Raw genomic sequence first — 12,610 nt, 5'->3', positions numbered from 1 at the left:
AGATCAAGAATTGCATGCTTCTCCAGCTGGGCCAGCCAGGTGCCCCCATCCCTGTCCTTTCAACTTCGATTCTTCTACCACCTGTAAATAAATCCTTTTTCATTAGTTTTGGTTTATTCTTCCTTTGTTCTTTAAATGTATATGAATACACACACACACACACACACACACACACACAGAAACATAGACATACATGTATATCACCCATATATATGCCTCCTTCCTAATCCCACAAGGAGGTCTTGCAAGTCACTAGCAAATGTGAGGACATGTAAGTGTCCTTTAGGGAAGGGTAGCAAAATATTGGGATCAACAATTCAATTGATGGTTTTTCAGTCATTGAAATCATTAAGCATCTAGTATGTGCCAGGTATGGGTAATGACCGAAAGAGGTAAAGGAATAATCTGGGCAGGTATCTGGTGGAAGGGTGTTCCAGTCAAGAGGTACAGCATGTGTAAAGGCCCTGATGTGCGAGCATATCGTGCATGTAAGAGCACCAGGAAGAGGACCTATGTGGCTGGACCTGAGTGAGGCAGAGGAAAAGGAGTGGACAATGAGCTCAGAAAGGCAATAGGAACTAACCTGGTCAGGCCTTTCAGGCTGTGGCATGGGCTTTTACCCTGAAGGAGGTAGAAACCCATAATAGTTTTGAGCAAAGGAGGGAGATGCCACAGGAACTCTGGCTGCTGTGGAGAAATAGACCTGAGAACAAGGATAGAAGCAGGAAGGTTGGTGACATGATCACTCTAAGAGATTCTGGCAGCTGGGCAGAAAGTGAAAGCAGGCTGCATTCTGGGTGGATTTGAGCATGATACTGTCAGGACCTGCTGCCCAGTCACACTCAGGATATGAATTAGGAGGGTGCAGACACCAATGAGGTTTCAGCCTGCACCAGGGAAAGAACACAAATGCTGGTGACAATACAGACAAGGCTGTGAGAGGGGCTGGGAATGGGGGAAGCATCAGCATTTGGTTTGGGGCATGTAAGATGTTCATTAGACTTTCAAGTGCAGTGTCAAGGAGGCAGGTGACTGTTTTAGTCTGGAGTTCAGGGAAGAGTCTGGGCTGAGATTATACACTGGGGTCATAGAAAGCAATAGAAGATCCAAAGAAATGAGACGGCTGACTAGAAGAAGAAGCAGAGGGGGGAGTGCTAATTAGCAGAGGAGCCCGATAAATGGCAGAAAACGTAGTGTGGCAGATTGGGACTTTCTTTCCCAAACCTGAGGCACTTTGGCCTTCGTGGGCTTCTTCTTTCATAAAAAAAAAAAATTTAGAAAATTATATTTGATGACTGCATTGGTATAAAGATTAATGTAGTCCAGATAGGATTTTTCACTTCTAATTTTAAAAGAAATTATACCATTTTTGTGGACCCTCAAAGGTATCTTGGGCCCTGGATACTGTGTTTTCTGTAACTGATGGAGAAGTCTGGGAATTGAAAGAAGATCAGAGGCCACACACACCGAGGGGCTAGAGCCTGATGAAGCTGGGGGGGGGGGGGGGGCGCTCAGGGCTCAGATCAGGCATGGCCTTGTAAACTGAAGGATTTTATTTTTTATTTTTTTTTAATTTTTAAAAAATGTTTATTTATTTTTGAGACAGAGAGAGACAGAGCATGAATGGGGGAGGGTCAGAGAGAGGGAGACACAGAATCTGAACCGGGCTCCAGGCTCCAAGCTGTCAGCACAGAGCCTGACGCGGGGCTTGAACTCACGAACCGCGAGATCATGACCTGAGCCGAAGTCGGCCGCTCAACCGACTGAGCCACCCAGGCGCCCCAAGGATTTTATTTTTAAGAGGAATAAGTATACGAACGGAGAAGGCACCAAGGATAGACACTTGGTTTGGCTGCTGCCCAAATTCCCCTTCACGGAGGGTCCTGCTGTTAGCTGTGAGCTCTTTCAGGAGCCAAGGTAATGCTCCTTGCCCAGCAGCCCCGGCCACTCAGCAAATGAGGCCGTGGTCCAAAGGCCTGAATGTTTGCACTTAACATGACACTCCGTTAACTGGCCGTCTCTGTTCTGGAGCTCATTGCTGGGTAGCACTGTGGTCTGACAGTGCCTCCTGCGCAATCCGGCTTCCTCCTCCTTTCATTTTTTTTCTTTCTTTTACCAGTGTTATTCCCCAACAAACCATCTGAGGGAGTAAGAATAGGGAAGCCTTGAGAAATTGCTGGAGGGACAAAAAACGGGGAAACAGAGTCGGCCACCTCACAGACTTTTTGGCGATTAAACAACCTCTTTATATCCCTGTGGTTTCTCACTGCCACAAGCATCTTGTATTTGCCCAAGCCCAAAGCACGCGTGCACACCAAGACACATTTAGCTTGCAAATGAGTGAGAATGACCGCATCCACTGGGGGCGCTAGCGGACTCCTGGTAGATCTTGGCTAGAGTAGCCCCACGAGAAAAATCATACTGCGCCTGCGTGTAGTCCAGCACTGCGCATGTGTAATGATACACAGAAGGCTTGGAAGTCCCCGCCTATTCCCAGAATTCTACATGAATATTTCACCTCTTTATTATAACTGTTCACAGAGATCAGAACCGTACACGTACCCTGCGACTAAAATGCTCTAGCTAAATGCCCCTGCAGCCCTCCCCCTCTTCAAGTGGGCTTTTTTTGCTTTGCAATAAAGCTGATTCTGCTATACTTTACTCTGATTCATCCTTGAAATCTTTCTACCCTGAAGTCAAGAATCTGGCACTGGGTAATGGTCAAAGTCTCAGGTGTGGAGAACTCCCCTAGTTTCTGGTATCACTTTTGCACTTTTAACTCCCATCTCAGTGTATGCTGACCCTGAACTGCACCACCTAGGGAAGCCAGACAAAATCAGAGGAAAAGGAGCTTCCATGTAAAAGTTCATACACATTTATGAAATCAATAGATTCCAGCATAAAATGAATAAACAATATTAAGTGATTAGTCCCCCCCCCCCCCAAACTGGGTATTAATGAAGCAACATACAGGAAATGTGCAAATTTGCTAATTATTAAGGACATGCAAGTTAAATCAACGATACACTGCAATTTCTGGATTGGATATTGTGGTAGACAGAATTGTGAGAATGTTATACCATGATTAGTTTGGGTTGTATGGCAAAGACGAGGGGATTTTGAAGATAGGTTCCAAATTAGTTGACATAGGCTAATCAAAAGGGAGATTATTCTGGGTCGGCCTTAGTCTGAAGTCTTTAAAAGAGTGTTTAGAGACTCTCTCCTGCTGGTTTGGAAGAAGCAAGCTGTTGTGAGCTCTACAAGTGCAAGGAGATGTACTCAGTCACGACCCAAATGAGCTTGAAGCAGAGTCTTACCCAGTCAAGTGTATACATGACACCCTGACTGCAGCCTTTGTAGACCCTTAGACAGAGACCCAGTTAAGCTATGCCAAACTTCTGACTCACAGTAACTATGAGATAATAAATGCATGTTGTTTTCAGCTGCTAAATTTATGGTAGCTTGTTACCCAGCAAGAAAAGCAATAGAGATATGAAACGGACCTGGGAACAAGCCCCAGGTGGGGCAAAAAACATTGTGTACCTGGGGTGCTTTCTGTTGTTGCACTGCTTCTCCTACAGAGTAGAACCATGATGCAGCCAGGCTGGGGCCCCGACTTATATACAAGCTAGACTTCAAACAGGATCCTGGCTCCAAAAAGCACTAAAAGAGCTGGCTGAGTAACCTGCCAATATCAGCCAATCAGGGCCAATCAGAATGACGCATTCCCCCCCCCCCCCCCCCACCAAATCAGAGTGTTGGGCCAGAGTGGGAACTTGAGAGAACACTCCTAAGTAAGCAGGGCCTTTCCCCTACTATGAGAGGTGAGTTTCACTGCTGTCTGTTAGTGCTGTCTCCTTTCAGCTTGAGCTGTGACCGCAATAAAGCCTTGCTTGTGCCTTTGATTTCTCCTCCCACTTTATTTGTATAGTTGCTGGTCCCGAGAACTTGACTCTGGAGACACCTGCTGGTGAGTGTAGGTGAGATGTATGAAGGGAGATTTCATTAATACATGAAACTTTTTTTTTAAGTTTATTTATTCTTTTTAAAATAATTTTTATGTTTATTTTTGAGATAGAAACAGAGCATGAATGGGGGAGGGGCAGGGAGAGAGAGACACAGAATCTGAAACAGGCTCCAGGCTCTGAGCTGTCAGCACAGAGCCTGACACGGGGCTCGAACCCACCAACCGTGAGATCATGACCTGAGATGAAGTCGGACGCTTAACCGACTGAGCCACCCAGGCGCCCCAAAGTTTATTTATTTATTCTGAGAGGGAAAGAGAGAATTCCAAGCAGGCTCTACACTATCACTGAGGAGCCCTACACAGGGCTTGAACTCAGGACCGTGAAATCATGACCTAAGCAAAAGTCAGGAGTCATGCTTCACTGACTGAGCCACCCGGGTGCTCCTGTATAAAACTGTTTAAAACGTTCATACTATTCTTTCTGGCATTTACGAATTCCACCTCTATGAGTTCTTTAAAAGGCCTTAGTAGTTAAACAATAGTAAATTCGCATTGAGAGTTTAGTGTGTGTAGAGCACATAGGTATTAGCAATACAGTCCTCACACAGCTCTCTACTCCGATTTTCAGATGACGAAGGTTAGTTTTAGAGAGTTGAGGTCTTTTTACTTAAGTGATGAAGCTAGAAAGCATCTGTGCTAATCTGAGGCACAGGCTGTGCCTGTTTGAATTCACAGCCATTCTTAATCTCATTTGATTGTTATCAAAATAAGCCCAATGTTGGATATGTAGATAGTGATAAATCACATATTGCCAAATGTTTATTGTTCAATTTAGGGGCAGGGTACGTGGGTGCTCACACAATCTTAAGTTTTCTGACTGTTTGAAAATGTTCTAAATAGAATGTTGAGGAAAAGTAAATCCAATAAATGCAATATTTTCTAAGGTTCATGTATCTTTGGCTGAGGGAGTTACCCCTCATTCCTTTCTAGACACAGTCTCCAAGCCATTGATTTTCCTTGTATTAAAAAAAAATCCTGGGGGCGCCTGAGTGGCTCAGTCTGTTAAGCGTGGGACTCTTGATTTCGGCTCAGGTCATGATCTCACGGTTTGTGGGTTCAACCCCAACTTTGATCTCTGCACTGATAGCATGGCACCTGCTTGGATTCTCTCGTTCTCGCTCTCTGCCTCTCCCCCACTTGCTCCTGCTCTACCTCTCTCACCATATTCTGGTAAGAATACCTAGGTCTCTACCGCCCCCTACAGGCCATCTCCGTGTAGCAACGCATGTAGCCCGCAAGGGTGAATCCAGGGAGGACTGCGGTGGGTGTCAGGCTCTGGACGGCCTGAGCTAGACTCCCCGGACGATTTTTCCTTCCACTTGGGAGGTCACCTTAGAGTCCAGCGGCCAGGATCCTCCCTGAACACCTTGAAGACCTAGACATCCACGATCCGCTGCCCTCTCCCCCCGTCGCTGGTAGAGGGCGACACCGCTGCAGCTAACTAGATTCCGCGAGGAGATGGCGCGCCCGGTCCTGCGGCCTTCTGGGAGATGTAGGCGACCGGAGGGGCGGGGGAACACGCATGCGTAGTGGAGAATCTCAGAAGCGGGTGACTTGAGCAGGGAGGGTTGGGCGTCTGCTTCGCTAGTGGCAGGCGGTGTAGAACCTGGCGTCTATCTTGCTGCCGGTGGTAAAGCTGCGCGGGTAGCGCTAGAGACGAGGAAGCGGCGGGGCAGCCGGGAGGACCCGGGCGGGGTCGCAGGCGGCTCCAGCGGGGGGCAGGTGCCTACTGGTGGCCATCACTGGAGGTCGTCCCCCAGATCCGCTGTCCCGGCGGGGGCCTCACTTTCTCCGGGTCCAACGCCCCCTCCCCCTCCCAAAGGAGTAGTTCAAGTCCTGTCCAGTCACAGGAGACAGCTCAGGTCCCAAGAGTCCTCGGACCCACTGACCTTGAAGCTAAGAGGCAAGTTCTGAGCCCCATCCCCACTCCCAGTGTACGGTGGTGAGCAGGGACTGGATTCTCAAAGGAAAAGGCAGTTTCCAGTGTACAGCACTTAACGAAATCCTGCCCTGATTACAGAGGAGGCTTTTTTTTTCTTTTTTTTTTTTTTTTTAGACCCTGATTCCTCCCTCTGAGAGAAACCCCCTATTCTATGTCCTCTGGGATCCCTGGCCAGGCCTCTGGGAGGCCTTTTCTCCATTCTGGAAGGGGGCATCACAAACACCCAAATCAAAAAATAAAATATTAACATCACCCCCAGATACCCCCGCTTCTGTTTCATTCCAGTCAATATCATTTCCCCTCCAAAGGTTCACAAACATTATCCCGATTTCTGTTACCATGGAGACTTTTTGTCGGTTTTTGAACTTTTCATAAATGGGGTTTTGAAGTATGCGTTTTTGTTTCTCTTCTTTTGCTCAACGCTGTGTTTGTGAGATTCATCCTTTTTGTTGTTGTTTTTGTAGCAGTTTGATCCAGTGTTCCACTGTATGAAAACGCCAAATTCACTTAAGTCTACTTATTGGTAGATATTTGGGTGGATGACGCTTTGGGACTTTCATGAACACTATTGTTATGGACATTCTTGCATGTACACTGGTTGCATCTTGGTATGCCTTTCTGATTGCGAATAGGCCCAGGAGTGGAATTGCTGGGTGACAGGTTGTCCTATTGTTGAGCTTTAGTAGATGCTGCCAAACAGTTTTCCAAAGTGGTTATATTACTTTATACTCCTAAAGTAGTATGTAGAAGTTTCAATTGCTCTACATTCTTGCCAACACAAAGATATGAGTCCTTTTAATTTTAGCCATTCTGGTAGGTGTGAAGTGCTATGTCCATTTTTTTTAATTTCCCTGATTGAGCTATAATTTATGAGCCACAAAATGCACCCATTCTAAGTGCATACATAGTTCAGTGTGTTTTGGCAAATGTATGCAATCCTATAACCACCCACATAACCAATGCAGGGAACATTTCCATTACTTCAAAAGTGTCCTGTGCCCCTTTTAGTTGATTCCCTCCTCTCACCCAAGACTCTTGCAACCCTGATCGCTTTCTGTTTCTACAGTTTTGTTCTTTCTAACATCTGATATAATCTCTGGTGTTCAAGCTGGTGTAAGCCAATTACAGCCTATCTCTCCAACTGACTACAGTTGAAATCTCTGAATAGAATTCAAAAATAACTACCTGGGGTGCCTGGGTGGCCCAGTCAGTTAAATGTCCAACTTCTGCTCAGGTCATGATCTCATGATTCGGTTCGTGGGTTCAAGCCCCACATCAGACTCTGTGCTGACAGCTAGGAGCCTGGAGCCTGCTTTGGATTCTGTGTCTCCCTCTCTTTATGCCCCTCCCCTGCCCACACTCTGTCTCTCTCTCTTTCTCAAAAATAAACATTAAAAAAAAAAACACCCAACTACCTAAGAATGCTGAAAAGTAAACAATATCAGGCAGATTGGGTGATTTGGTACAGAATTTAAAAACTTGAATAATGATATGTATGTAATAGAGGTGTGTTTGTGTTTTCTCCCCTTATATTTTCTCCCAGTTTTGACAGATGGACAGCCCAGATCCTGGAACTGTAAAATAGGCTCAGACAGCAAGACTCCAGGAAACTCCCCCTCCCCCATTTCTAGCCAGAGGACCAGTAAAAGAAACCTTAGTTGACTGAAGAGTTTCAGGGGAATTCTAATCTTTTCCTGCTCTTTCCACCCACCACTTTGCCTGGAAAGCACACCCCATTGCACAGAACTGCACAATAGAACAAAGCCAAAGCTTAGAGAAACCTGCCTCTGTGGTCAGAGAAAGCAGAAAGAGGACACTTCTGTCTGAAGAATGTGGGGGAATTTCCCAATTACTTTTTCTGTTGCTTTCTTCTCACTCCTAAATCCCAAAGATGGCCCAGTGGCACAGAACTGAACTCTGAAAGAAACCCAAGTTTCTGGCCAGAGAAACTAGGGAAAAGAGCTGCTGGTTGCCCAAAATTGGGAGGGGAAATCCTGGTGAGGAGAGAGCTGAAGAAGAGGATCCTCACACTCCATTTATGAACTGACATAAGTCCTGGGCTCACCCTCATGAGCAAACATGAAACAGAGCCAAAGAGGCATAAGAAAGGCTTTGGGAACTGAAACAAATATAAAACAAAACCAACATTCCAGGATACCCCTGAGTGATGCATATGTCAGGTAGACCCCAACACCATAGGACACTTTGAAACTGAAATGACATTGGAATACCATCCACAGAAAATGAGGCAGAACTTACAGTCTAAACCTAGCTGGGTTGATTGCTGGTAGAACAAACAATTCGACATTTCCAGCTAATTTTAACAAATCCCGGAGTCTCACAACATAATATTCAAAATATCCAGGGCACAATCCAAATTATTTGATATAAAAATGACCAGGGAAATATGACCAATGACCAACACTTAAAGAAAAAGACTCAGATGCCAATCCTGAGATGACCCAGATGTTGCAATTATCAAAGACTTTAAAGCAGCTATTATAACCACACTCCTTGAGGTAAAGGTAAACACAAATGAAATAGAAAGGTGGAATTCTCCCTCAGTACGGAAGTTAAAACTGGAACTTGAAATTAGACCATAGCAAATTTTGGACTGAAATGGAGAGTTCACCAAATGGATGTGCTCAGGAGCAGAATAAAATAGCAGAGGAAAGAATCAGTGAACTTGAAGATAGATCAAACTGAAGAATAAGCAGAACAAAATGATAAAAAAAATAATGAACAGAACCTCGGTGACGTATGGGAAAATATCAAAAGATCTCAAGTTGTGTCATTAAAACATCAGGAAAGGATAAAGAGTAGTGAAGGAAAAAATACTTGAAGAAATAATGGCTACAAACTCCCCAAATTTGGAAAAAGGCATACATTTACAAACTCAGGAGTCTCAGTCATCCCCAACAGAAAACTTATGCCCATATATCATAAGCTGCTAAGTACTGCCCCCCACCAAAGGAAGGAAGGAAGGACAAAAGAGAATATTGAAAGCAACAAGCTAAAAATAATTTTAAAAAGGAAACATTTCGTGTAAAAAAGCAATGATTCCAGTGATGGAGGACATCACATCAGAAATCATAGAAGTGATGAGAGAGTGGGAAAACATCTTTAAAGTGCTGAAAGGAAAAAAAAAAACAAAAACAAAAAACGCTCTGTCAAATGGAAAACCCATATCTAGCAAAAATATCCATCAGAAATGAAGCAAAGGAACGGCATTCTTAGATGAAGAAAAAGTAAGAGACTTCATCACCAGCAAACCTGCTCTATTAAAATGCTAATGGAAGTTCTTCAGGCTGAAAGGAAATAACACCAGAAGGATAACTGGAACTTCAAGAATGAAGGAAGAACAGCTGAAATGATAACTATTTGGGTAAACATAATAACTTTTTTCTCCTTTTTAAAAAAATGTTTTATTTACTTTTGAGAGAGAGAGAAAAGAGAGAATGAAAGGGGGGGGGCAGAGAGAGGAGACACAGAATCTGAAGCAGGCTCCAGGCTCTGAGCTGTCAGCACAGAATTTTGAACAAAATTCCATTAGAAAAAAGCAAGAGTTCAGGTGATGACAGTTTCTCATTGGCTCAGTTGTAGGGGCGGTTGATTTCTTGTGGGAAATGCAGTTTCCATCTTCTGTTGGGACCTGTAATAGATGATTCTTTTCTGTTGAGTCTTCTGATAGGTTCTGTTACTGACAACTCTCGACGTGGAGTGGTACAGCATGACAGCTCCACCTCTGGCCTCCCAACTCCTTTGTAGTGAGTTTTCCCTGTATTAATTTCACCGTGTGAATATTGACAGCAAAAATTATATTGCCTGAGAACTTTTCAATGTATGTAGATATAATACACATGGATAAAGGGATCTATGTGACCGTAAGGCACCTATATTTTACTTGAAGTATAAAATATTACCCCTAGATAGACTACTACAAGTTAGATATGTGGGGCGCCTGGGTGGCTCAGTCAGCTGAGCGTCCGACTTCAGCTCAGGTCATGATCTCACACTCCGTGAGTTCGAGCCCTGCGTCGGGCTCTGTGCTGACAGCTCAGAGCCTGGAGCCCGCTTCAGATTCTGTGTCTCCCTCTCTCTCTTCTCCTCCCCTGCTCATGCTCTGTCTCTCTCTGTCTCAAAAATAAATAAAAGCACTAAAAAAATTTTTTTAAATAAAAGTTAGGTATGTATACCATAATCCCTAGAGGAACTACTAAAAAATGCAAAGATATATAGTTAAAATGTCTATAGATAAACAAAGATGGAATGCTACAAAGTGTTCAAATAATCCAGAGAAGTCAGGAAAACGGAAACAAGGGAACAAATCACGGAAGAGATAAACTGAAGACAAACAATATTTTAGGCCTAAATCCAACCTTATAAATAAGTACATTAAAAGTAAATGATGTAGGAGTGCCTGACTGGCTCCATCCATAGAATATGTGACTCTTGATATCAGGGTTGGGAGTTTGAGCACTACATTGGGTGTAGAGTTTAGTTGTTCTTTTTTTAATTTTTTTTAACGTTTATTTATTTTTGAGACAGAGAGAGACAGAGCATGAACAGGGGAGGGGCAGAGAGAGAGGGAGACACAGAATCTGAAGCGGGCTCCGGGCCCTGAGCAGTCAGCACAGAGCCCGACGCAGGGCTCAAACTCACGGACCATGAGATCATGAGCTGAGCTGAAGTCGGACACTTAACCGACCGAGCCACCCAGGCGCCCCTGTAGAGTTTAGTCTTAAAGAAAGTGAATGACAGGGGCGCCTGGGTGGCTCAGTCAGTTGAGCATCCGACTTCAGCTCAGGTCATGATCTCACAGTTCGTGGGTTCAAGCCCCAAGTCGGGTTCTGTGCTGACAGCTTGCTCAGAGCCTGGGGCCTTGGATTCACAGAGCTTTGGATTCTGTGTCTTCTTCTCTCCCTGCCCCTCCCCCATTCACACTTTGTCTCTCAAAAATAAATAAATGTACAAAAACTTTTTAAAAAGTGAATGACATAAACAAATTAAAAAACAGTGTCATATTGTTGAAAACCAACCCCCATGCTTTGGAGCCACAATATAATGCAAAGATAGAGTTTGGGATAAAGAGAAACAATAGCTGTATTGCTTTTCCGGGCGGAGAAGGTTACAGCAGGCAATGACCTTCAAAAAACTACAAGCCTGTCTGGAGGAAGGGGTTGGGGGATTCATAGGGAAATACAGGATCTAGATGTTTTTGACAAGAATTGTGTGTTTGCTGCTAGCCTCCTTTGTCCGACTGAGACACCCAGGTGCCCCTATTTATTTATTTATTTTTAAATGTTTATTTATTTATTTTTGAATGAGAGAGTGAAGGCAGGGGGAGGGGCAGAGAGACAGGAGAGAGAGAGAATCCCAAGTAGGCTCCAACGCTTAACCACCTGAGCCACCCAGGTGCCCAGAAAAAGGTTACTTTAAAAGCAAGCTTTGCTTTGATCTTGATTTTGGCCCAGGTCATGATCTCTCAGTTCCTGAGTTCGAGCCCTGCATCGAGCTCTGCACTAACAGATCAGACCATGGAGCCTGCTTTGGATTCTGTGTCTCTCTCTGACCCTCTGCCACTCATGCTCTGTCTCTCTCTCTCTCAAAAATAAATAAACCTAAAGAAAAATTTTTTAAATAAAATAAAATCAAGCTTTGCTGAAGCATTAGTGCAGCCATTTTGAATTTTGTTCAGCTTTATGCGTTTAAGTAGTTTTGATAATGGATAAAACACAAACAAAAACAAGACCCAACTGTATGGTATCTTCAAGATTCCCATTTTAATACAATGATATAGGTAGGTTAAAGGTAAAAATATGGAAAAAATATATATGGCAAACACCAATCAAAAGAAAGTTGGAGTGACCATGCTGTTATCAGACAAAGTAGACTTTTTTTTTAAGTTTATTTACCTATTTTGACAGACAGAGACAACGTGAGTGGGGGAGGGGCAGAGAGAGAGGGAGAGAGAATCCCAAGCAGGCTCCGTGCTGCCAGCGCAGAGCCTGATTTGGTGCTCCAACCCAGGAAGGTGAAAGATCATGACCTGAGCCGAAACCAAGAGTCTGATACTTAAGCAACTAAGCCACCCAAGCGCCCCAGACAAAGTAGATTTCAGAGCAAAGAAAATGGCCAAAGATTAGAAAGGACATAACATAAAGATAAAAGTTCAAATTTATGAAGAAGACATAATTCATCTAAATGTGCATGCGCCTGACAATAGAACTCCAAAATAAATGAGGCAAAAACGGGTAGAATTAAAGAAAAACTAGATCCATAATTATAGTGGGAGACTTTAATACTCCTCTCTCTGTAATTAATAGAACAAGTTGGGTAGCTCAGTCAGTTGAGCGTCTGACTCATTTAATTTCGGCTTAGGTCATGATCTCATGGTTCATGGGATCAGGCCCCTTGTCTGGCTCTGTGCTGGCAGTGTGGAGCCTGCTTGGGATTCTCTCTCACCCTCTCTCTGCCCCTCCCTGCCTCTCAAAATAAATAAATAAACATAAAAAAAAAAGAGAACAAGTAGTTGGAGATTTATGAAAATATAGAAGACTCAAATAACACTATGAACAAACTTCACTAGTTTGTGATTTGCCCCATCATAAACCACATTTCTGACCCATTTTCCCATACTT

Source organism: Puma concolor, chromosome E2, assembly GCF_028749965.1.
Source record: "Puma concolor isolate L17-30 chromosome E2, mPumCon1.1.hap2, whole genome shotgun sequence".
Classification (NCBI taxonomy): Eukaryota; Metazoa; Chordata; class Mammalia; order Carnivora; family Felidae; genus Puma; species Puma concolor.
The sequence above is the reverse complement of the archived record's forward strand: the minus strand, read 5'-3'. Positions refer to the sequence as shown.